The sequence below is a fragment of the Colobus angolensis genome, unplaced genomic scaffold, assembly GCF_000951035.1.
Source record: "Colobus angolensis palliatus isolate OR3802 unplaced genomic scaffold, Cang.pa_1.0 Scaffold14, whole genome shotgun sequence".
NCBI classification, from domain to species: domain Eukaryota; kingdom Metazoa; phylum Chordata; class Mammalia; order Primates; family Cercopithecidae; genus Colobus; species Colobus angolensis.
In genome coordinates, this window is record NW_012114488.1 from 19,142,229 (window position 1) to 19,153,496 (window position 11,268).

Genomic DNA, 11,268 nt, shown 5'->3' on the forward strand with positions numbered 1-11,268 from the left:
CCACAATGCCCTTTATTAATTGTCTGTCATCTTTTCTTCTCTAGGTCAGATCTTCTTTAAGGTTTTATTCATGTTTTTATCACGTCTTCAGTACCTCATCCCTACCTACTTGTAACCCCATCCGCTACTATTACGCATAAGGGAAGAAATAAGAAATGTGGCTGAGCACAGTGGCTCATTCCTGTAATCCCAACACTTTGGGAGGCCGAGGTGGGCGGATCATGAGGTCAAGAGATCGAGACCATCCTGGCCAACATGGTGAAACTCAGCCTCTACTAAAAATACAAAAATTAGCTGGGCATGGTGGCGTGTGCCTGTAGTCCCAGCTACCCAGGAAGCTGAGGCAGAAGAATTGCTTGAACCTGGGGGACAGAGTTGCAGTGAGCCGAGATTGCATCACTGCACTCTAACCTGCAAATGTGCAAAAAAAAAAAAAAAAAGGAAATAAGAAATGTTTGTCAAAAATTGTCAAAACTTTCTGAAAAAAAAAAAAAACTGGTAATATGTATCCAGTACTTTAAAAAGAAACATATTCTTCGACCTAATTATTCTTTTAGAAACTTAGCCTTAATAAATAATGCCACATGCAAAGGATACACATGCAAAGATGTTCAGTACTGTGTTACATTAATTGCAAAACAAAACAAAACAAAACAAACCTATAATGGAACAACATAAATAATCAGGAGGAGAAGACTAAGTAATTATGAAATGTCCAACTATAGAAACTTCGTATTTATGAATATATGATATAAGATAGAAGGATATTACGCATACTTCAAAAAGTGATATTTACTGAAGAGAAAAGTAAAACATACTATTAAAAGAAGAAACCACATATTTTAAAAAATCCTATGTGCATTGCGATCCTAGTTATGCAATATCATAACCCTTATCACCACTGCCACACACACACACGCACACACACACACACACCCCACATAATAAAAAAGAGCTAAATTTGTTCAGAGCGTATTCAATTCAGATAATTTACGTCTGTTTACTCAGGGACTGCTCTATGAATCAGAGAGTATTAGCTTTGTTTTACAGTTCAAGAATGTTGAGATTTAAAGAAGCAACTTTACTAAGATTACTGAAATATGTTATATTCAGAATATTCTCTGTCCTTTCCTAGGGGTCTCTCCTTATGTAAAGCCTATACAATCCTCACCCATTGACTCAGGCTTAGCCATGCAGCTTGTTTAGAGTGATGAAAAGAAACACATTGTCCACACACATGTGTGGATACATAATATGCTGTAAGGGAATAGGGGATTATAAGGGAAATTTGTGCTGAGTTCTCAGTGAGGACAATCTGAAGAATGGAAGAGGTGGTCAAGACACATTAATTTAATCTACCTTATTACAATCAACACAGTGTGATGAAGAGAATCACATTGTCCACCACGAGCCCCCTTTTCTTCCTCTCCTATGAGGCCACCAATGCCCTCAACCACAAAAAGAGATAAGCTGCTTCTTCGTTTTGCGTTCTGGAATAAAGAAGACATAGAGAAGAGCCATAGCCAACCTAATAAGACATGTAATATGAGTGAGAAATAAACATTTGGTGTCACCTACTGGGATCTAGCAGCTGTACCTCCTAACCTAACCCATGCTGATTAAGAGTCACTAGCAATGGGTGAGGGCAAAATTCAAACCTGGATCTGTCTGGCTGCAATATTCATGATCTGTCCACCATATTATACTATCTTCTTTTATGTTTTTAATTGTCTCGATAAAATTTACTTTTATTGTTGAGAAAGAATACACAATAAAAAAACAGCTTTTGTAAATCAGGAATATATTCTAAATGTAAATGGAAATAAATAGTACTTGCCTCCCTATATCTCCTATTATAAGTAATGTTTATGTTTTGAATCTGATAACCTAGAAATTGTCACTCGTGCTTTCAGACTGATGCCAAGCTAAATTTTCATTTATTAACTGGTGGCAAGAAAACCCATTTTTGGGTAAATCCTCTGCCCTTTTCCTTTGGAAAGGTTAATTGAACTGATGAGCACATGTCACCTCTTATTTGCCAGACATTCCAGTGATGGGAAAATAGACTTTTTGAAGGCTTCTGGTTTTATGTTTTCATCTTGACAAGGTGCTATTAGGCCACTCCATGAGTGGGAACCTTTCAGTACAGGCATTCTAGATATCTCAGAGAATATCACAAAGCCTTTATAAAGAAAGTCTTCCTCTACTTCGGGACACCTTCCTACTGAGCATAGCCATTTGATGCCATGGAGACTCAATCTCTTGGCAGCCAGTGCTGGACTTTCTATAGGAATTTACAAAATTCCTGGCAACCTCACCTCTCCTATTTTGAAAGCCTGGAAACTGAAAGTTTTTGCTAACTGCTTACAGGTTATAGCAATAAAATTGATTGTCACACCTAGTCAAACACATCAAACCTTGGCTTTGGGGCCCAGTAGCACACACACACATATATATACACATATAATTACACACATGCCAACTTCTTTTTAATATAATCCAAAGCACCCAGACTCACCAGTCTTGAGAACATCTGAAGTAACAATAATTTTTATACCCAATGGCCCTGATTCATCCTTTCATTTTTTCATGTAGAATTTTAGCCTCCTTTAAAATGAACTCCCTGCTCCAAAGATATATTTGGAGGATAGTGCCAGAAAGAGTTTCACATGGGTTCTAGAAAATGTCATCAGCCAGTAGGCCTAATATAACTTTTCCCAGGCTTATACTGAACAGCCACCATGCCCATGTGCATACTCTGTGCTCTTCACTACTTCAACTGGCTCTAGAGGACACTACCTTGTAAAGGTGCTGTCTCCTGATGTATTGAAATTATATATTTGAATACAAAACCATTGCTGATTGTAATAAGGAACAAAGAAAACATGAAGTAAAATGGCCCTCGAGACACTGAAACAGAGCTGTCTTCATATCCTCTCTGACTAATTTGGTTGTTTCCATTTAGGGGCCACTATGAATAAAGTTGCTATGATTATTGTCATAGAAGTCTTTTGATAGAAGTACATCTAAAAGTGGAATGAAATAGTCATAGAGTGTCTTTTTATTAGAAACTGCCAAACAGCTTTCAAAGTGGTCTATCATTTTCCTCCAGCAATAAAAATGAGAGTTCCAGTTGCACCATGTACAGGAGGGTGTGTAGTGGCATTTTATTATCCTTCTCAGGGATTCCGGAAAGTCCACCGGCCAATCTAGTCTAGTCCTGTGGCAAACATAACTTATTAGTTCCTGTATTCAGGTTAAATAACTGGAAGCCCAAGACAGAGTTTCCTTTTCAGAGATCAGAATAAAAGAATTACAGTATAAACCTGGAATCTTTCATCCAAATGGAATTTTTCTATGTAGGCTGCTATTGTTGTGCATGCTTGAAGGAAAAGTTATTAATTTTATCTTGATGTTTTTATTACCTGATTGCTCATTTTCAGAATCCCTCATCCTTGAAGGGTACTTTGTGATTTTATATGTCTGTTGGCTCTCTCCCCGCAGCCCCTGTAAGTTAGGGAGATAAAAGTGTTGTCATCCTGCCTGGAACTCCACGGCTGGCAATGGGGGCTGAGCAGAGATACCAGTCACACTAATGATGTTTCCCAGAGGAGGTGCCTAGACATGAAGCTCCGTTTTGCTTGAACCGGAACCATGTTTCAGATCAGCACTAGAATTAGAGCTAAAGAGATTTTACACCTGGAGATGTAATCAAGAGAGCTCCCACTGCCCCTCAGCACCCCTCAATTATTTCATGGGTGTTGACTAATGGCTACATGGCTGCCATGGGCTATTTACTTTCAGCCTAGAGGTAAATATCAAGTATTTCATAACCAACTCAACTGGGGCCAAAATCAACAGTTACAAGGCAGTGGGAGTTAAAGAGATAATAATTTCCTGAGAATTTGTTTCATAATTAATTAAACAGATACCACTCCTTCTCCACTGGAAATCTTCACGTACCAGGAAAGTACATCCGAGGTTTTCTTTTACTCTGCTGTTTTCATATTGACTGCATTCAAGCAATATAATTAGTGCATGATTTTACCAATATTTAACCTAGATTAATCCAATGTAAGAAATTAATATTTACATCAAGTATATGGAAGAAGAGAATTAGGTACACATAATGTAATTGTTAGACAACCTTAATTAATGGACTAAAAATAACCAATATTATCTCTAAGTCTTATTTTCACTAAATAGATGTGTTCATCTATATACCCGTGTTTATATACAGATGCGCCTCAACTCACAATGGGATTATTCTCTGATAAACCCATTGTAAGTTGCAAATATCATAAGTTGAAAATGTGTTTCAAAAACCTACCCTGCAACACATCGTAGTTTAGCCTAGCCTATTTTAAATGTGCTCAGAACCCTTACATTAGCCCAAAGTTGGGCACAATCATCTAACACAAAGCCTATGTTATAATTAAGTGTTGAATATCTTATTTAATTTATTGAATACTGTACTGAAAGTGAAAACAGAATGCTTGTACGGGTACTTGAAGTATTTTTCCTCCTGAATATGTATTGCATTCACACCATCATAAAGTAAAAACTTGTAAGTTGAACCATTGTAAGTTTGGAACCATCTGTATATCTGTGTTTATATGTGTGTGTGTGTGCAAGCACAATTGCAAGCCTTGTAGTTAATTAAATCAGAAGACTTAAAGCTGTCAAATGCCACACAAGCCAGGCTGAACCACGTTTGCCCTGCCCAAGTCTAAACACTCTCAGGACGTTTATTCTCCTCTTTGCAATGTCAGACTCTTTATTTATTTATCACGCTTTGATGATGTCTGAGTCTTTAAAAATATCTCCTGGTAAAGACTGGGAAATGGTTGATGTCTTGCAATCAACAAGCATTTTTCCAGAGATCTGATTAGTTGCCTAAAATGCTACCACTAGTACTGCTACTGTTGCTTTTATTCTTCCTTTAGTCACTTTCTTTTCCCAATTTCCTGGCTATCTCAAACTAACCATGGAAATTTGGTAAATGTACTTGAGAGTATATCCTAGTCAGAGGATTTCCTAAGAGAACATTCAAAGGACCTATGGGTTGATGGTCTACCTGCTCAGTGTTGTATGACCTTCTAGAGCATCCATGTTCTCCTCTGAAAATCAAAATTCACATCAACTCCTCTTGGGGTAGTTGTGAAAACAAATAGACTAGTGGATGAGAAAGTCCTTCATTAATTTTAAGGCATGGGAAAAATACTCTTTGTTATTCTTCAGAAACAGGAAACTCAAAATGAACTCAAAATGAGCACCTAGATCAGGGCATTGCTAAAAATATGTGCATATTTTTTATACATATGAATGTATAAAAAAGATGTGTGCAATTTCTCTTAAAGTGTATATTTTAGGTCAGAGGAGGAAATAAGTCATATTCAAAAAGGAAGCATGTCACAATGATGTCTGACAGGGGGCAATACTAATGCAAAGAATAAAAGTAGAGAAAAGGAGATCAATGGGAAAAATTGAGAGAAGAGTGGATAGAGGTAACAACAGACAAATGAAGTACAACTATGCGCATTAAATTTAGCAATAAATCTATTAAAGCATATGACCACCCACTTCTCTAAGATACACATTGAAAGTGAAATTTAGAGACTGTAGAAATCAAAGAACTCTATCAGTTATTTTTTCAGGTATCCTGATGTTTGCAAAGCCTATCCCTATTTTCTATTCTCCCCTTATATTATAGGATTATCCTAAACATTTGCCCAAAAGCCCTTCTTATGACTATGCTTCAGGCTGACCATGTGCTAGTTGTTTGTCGTTTACCTCCAGGCCATTATGTTTGAGGCTCATCTATACTCCAACTATATTTGCCCAAGTTTAATTCACCTCACAAATGGCCTGGAAACATCTTGGTTTCTTTATCTTCCAACAGTTTGGCAGACCTCAGCTCTGATCTTCAGGACCTATTACTGATAATCAGAGCTTGACCGAATGAAGTGAATTTGGAAGCAACTCTGATAAAGTTCTCTTATTTCTGAATGCGGCAGGAGTTTATCTACTGTAGATGTATCTCCACTCCCATTTGATAAAACCTGATTTGCCAAAATGAATACAACCTAAGCAGACCCTTTTAAAAATGTCTCTTGGATTTACAAATAGATTTAACATAAGATTTCTTTAAATCACTCTTCTACTGCTTTTAAATAAGATTTGATTTACCAGTTTTCAGGAACACATCTGCCACAAGTAAAGTGCAATATTCCTGCAAAAAAGTAACACAGAAAGAGTACCCTTAAAGTCTTAAAGTCCTGCCTCAACAGTATAACAAAAAAAAGCATTAAATATAGTCTTAAGCACAAAGAAAAATGTGGCCCCACTGTTTTTAAATCATCTTAAGGCTCTATCTAAACATGGGTTCCTGATTACCCAATGTCCTTTGCGCTCTACTTGCTTCGGCTTGACACCTAAATGTGTCCAGATTTATTATTTTTTTAAATATCAGTCTCCTTTTCTTTCCACAAAGGAAAGAAAGTAGTGCTCAGAGAAAGTCATATGCTTGAACATTTATTTTGAGAATCAGATGAAAGCATATGGAGTAAAAGAAGTAGCCCTCAATTATCCATGTTAGTAAAGGACAAGACTATTTTGCTTAATTCAAATTAGCACAATGTGTTGTTTTACACAACATATTCAATTTTTAATTTATTCACGATAAACATGGCTTTTAATATTTTATCAATATCTTTGCCTATTCTCCTTCCTAAATCCCTTTTTGTCTTTTTTTTTTTGGAGACGGAGTTTCACTCTATTGTCCAAGTTGGAGTGCAGTGGAGCAATCTCAGCTCACTGCAACCACTGCCACCCGAGTTCAAGCGATTCTCCTGCCTCAGCCTCCCAAGGAGCTGGGATTACAGCTGCCACCACGCCCTGCTAAATTTTTTTGTATTATTAGTAGAAATGGGGTTTCACCGTCTTGTCCAGGCTGGTCTTGAACTCCTGACCTCGTGATCCACCCATCTCGGCCTCCCAAAGTGCTGGGATTATAGGCATGAGCCACCGTGCCCTTCCTCTCCTTCCTAAATCTCGACCTGATCTTTGTTTCCCAAGACCCTAGCAATGTACTCTATAGACTTGGAAGAGTTTGATCATACCTCTGCCACTAATCCATTTAATTACCCAACTCACCCCCAAGCAACATGCTCACCAGAAAGACAGCATATTTTATTGGTGAGTATCTATGGTAGGTAAAACTGGATCAACCTGATTCTGCTCTGTCAAGGTCCAGGTTTCTGAGTTTCTGTCCTCTGTGAAGTTCCACCAGATCAAACAGTATACAGGAGACACTGAAGGATGGGATTAGTGTCTGGTTCCTTCCTCTGTGTCTTCTCTCCCCAGTGGTATTTACATATATACAAGACTCTCCCAATAAACATCTTTTTAAAAATCCTTCTCTTTTGTCTTGACTCTCTGTTTTACCACTTAAATTTCTTATGCCCATCTCCAAATTTCTCAGAAGTTCAGCCTAGCCCCCCAATTTGATCACCCTCTGCTTCTTAAAACTTTCCTAACTTGATCTCTATTCTACCACATCTTCCTGGTTTTTCTTATATTTTGATGAGTCTAGCTCTTACCTGTTTTCTTTGCACAGTCATCCCATATTGCCCAGGCACACTGCTTTATCTTATCAATCCCTATGCTCTCTCTCAGTGTAGTTTGATGTACACCTGTAGTTCAAGAACTACACAGTTACTAATGGCTTCCAAGTTCAAATCCTTGGTCCAAACCTCCCACTAGAGATGCTGATTTGTATGTTAAACTACAGTCTGACTAACTACACCAGAACAAACAGTAAGATTTCAAATTCATTGGGTCCAAAGCTGAAGTCATTAATTTCTCCCTTAAACTTGTTCCCATTCCTATATTCTCTAGTTTATGATACTGCCATTCAAATAAATATTTCAAGAAGAAATCAGGATCCCATTATTAATGTTACCACCTCCCTCAATCCTTGTATGTAATCAATGAAATCACAGAGTCTTGGTGATTTTACTTTTAAGTGCTTACAAAATCTATTCTTCTTATTACCCCAGCTACTGCTGTCATAACTAAGGCTCTTGACTCTAGATACTGTGGCAACCTTCTCAAAAGTCTCGCTTACAACCATTGTACGTTCTACTAGCCACTAGAGTTATAGCTATAATGTCTTTCTCTTTAATAGCTCCCTAACTCCTCAGAATAAAGCTCCTAGACAAGGAACACGGCACCTTGTCCATTTCTACGCCATTATTTTTTGCCACTCAGTCTCACGCCTTTTATTTTTCACCTCTCAATCTCACACTTCATATTTCAGAAACCTCTAAATGCCTGCAGTTTCCCATACAGCATTCAATTTCTTGCCTTCATCCTTTGCTCACAGCCTGTCTTCCTATCTCTTGTCTTCTCCACACCTCTGCCAACACCTCTTACCTGCGTAACTCCTACTCATTCTTTGAGAATGAGCTAAATATAGTCTCCTATAGATTTTTTTGACATGCAACACCCGCCCCCCAGACTGAGTTAAATATCTGTCCTGCATGACCTCACAGTGCCTTGCGTATCTCTTTCCTGAGTACTCATCCCCAGCCTTCAGCATAGTGCCCCACATACTGTTGGCTCTCATGAATATGTGTTGAATGGGTGAGTGCAGAATAACAGGTTGACTTCCTGCTGACTGGGCTTTTAGCAATATATCAGTCTAAGATATGATGTCATTTCTCTCCGTTGAGCAGGCGATTGTGATGAATGATTTTTATCACGGTTTCCTGCTGGGCCTCATGATTTTGTCTGAGGTATTATAGATTTTGCAGAACTTCAGACACATCCAGATCTACATGTGCTCACAAATTATGTTTGGAAATTAATATTAAAATAGTTTCAATTGTGGAAAATTTTGACAAGTTTTCTCCAACAAAAGACGCCATCAAAGATGGCCTTATCGTTTTCACGTTCTTCCATTCCAAATTTGTCACTGGAGATGCCAACAAGCAGGACAAAGTTTTACCTTTGTGTCTCGTCTCTATGTCTTCTCTGGTAGAGTGGTGGCCAGTGATGTGAATGGACAGAAAGTTAGTCCCCAAAGAGAAAAAGAGAAAAATCCCCTTCCATAATCAAGAGACAGCATGGTGCATTTTTACACTAGTTTAGCATTTTAAGCTCTGGAAAAATGGAACATTGCTTCCTGTAACTCACAAGTCAGAGCCTGGAATTTGTCTCACAGGAAACACCTGGGATGCTGCGGGTCAGGGGTGATGACGGTTACAATGGGTCCGTTTCACAGGGAAGGAGTAAGTGCGCGGAAACTGGAAGTTTCAGGAGATAGGATGTGAATACTTTTTAAGACAATGCAAAGAAGCACAGACAACGGAAGAACGATGGGAAGAGATCTGAAAAAGAAACCAAGAGGCTTCAAGAGATAAAAACAAAATATGTCAAATAATTACTACTCACGGGATAAAAATCACAGAAAGGGAAAAATTGAGAGGCTGAGCTTTTATTTCACAAAATGACAGAAGAAATGCAGCAGCATCTGTGGATGACTAAATCTAACATCCTTTGTTTGAGAGATGGTGGAGAACAAGGAAATACTGGCAGGGGGAAGAATAGTCCTTTTTATCGGAACGTTTTCTAGATTTATGGACAAGAGAGTTTATCGACTGTTTTACCTGCACATGATTTAAAAAAAAAAAAAATTCTGGCAAGACACAATACATTGTTTCACCTATACTGATTTATTTTATAATTTGCAATGTTAGCATTTGGAGATTTATATTCTAGTCTTATCCGCTAATTATATTTCATTCAAAGTACCTTCATGAAACCCAGTCTCCAAACTCTCCAGACCCATGTGTCCCTTCAAATGACCGAAGGATTCAGACTTGCTCTTTATCTCCCATGCCTTTGCTCCAAAAGCATTAGACTCCTGGCTTAGCCATCAAGATTACCATTTTAAGTAACAGTTTCTAAATGTTCAAGTTCCCTTAATGGAATAAAATTTATACAAGTAGACAATTATAGGTACAGAGTTCATTTTTGTCCCTCTTGGTAAAATGAAATTTTGGAAAAATATATATTTATATTGTCTTTGATTAAGTTGTGCTTGATGTGAGCTTGAAAAGTTAGTTATAGAGTTACATAAATATTATATAATATACAGTTATATAATATTTTGCAGTAGCACAATACATATGAAGCACTCTTACAATAGCTATATATTCAGAATATTTAAACAATATTTTTAAAGTTTAGTATCATAAAATTATTTCATATACTGGAAGCCAAAGCCCCACATAAAACAATGCATAAATGTTTTAGGTCAAACAGGAAAAAAAGAGGGGCAGGGAATGATAGTGAGAAGTCAAATACATTGCTGCATTGTGGAATATTAAATTCATTTACTTATTAAGCAAAATTTGAGTTTTTTTCTAAATATAAACATACCTGTAAATGTGACAAATATAACATCTTACGGATGCCTAACGCTAACTCTTAACATGAAACATTACTCCAGACTGTTCTTCATTACTTACACTGAAACAGCAGTGAAAGAAGAAAAAGCATCAGTGTTTTATATTTTATTTGTTTCAGGGATTTCTGTGTTATTTGAGGCTGTTCATGGGTAGTAATTACATTAATTTTCATGTATGGCTCCCCACTATTGTAATGAGAAAGTCTTCGTGTAACATTTCTCCATCTCAGTTGCAATTAAAATGAAGGGGTAAGAAGAGCAAGATGCTCTGCTATACGGGAAAGTGGAATCTGCAGAAATCTCCTAAGCATTTGTGAAGAAAATTACAACCTACCCTTTACATTTTCTTTCTTCAACACCTTTTTAGTAGAGACAGAATCTAGTGTCTTGGTACAGCGTGATAGGAAATATGTATGAGCTATTTATTGCTGAGTGGCAAATTACTGCAAAAACTTAGTATCTCACACAGATTCTGGAAAATCATAGATCTGGGAGCAGCTTAGCTGGGTGATTCTGGCTCAGGAGAGATAACACGGGTTACAGTCAAGCTAGGGTGACCAACCATCCCAGTTTGCCTATGACAGGCGACTTTCCCAGAAATGGATTTCAGTGTTAAAACTGGGAATGTCTCTGGACAAATGACACAGTTTGTCCTCCTAAATCAAGTATCAGGTGGGGCTACAGTCTCTAAAGACTGGGATTGGGGGGCAGAGCAAGATGGCCGAATAGGAACAGCTCCAGTCTCCAACTCCCAGCGTGAGCGACACAGAAGACCGGTGATTTCTGCATTTTCA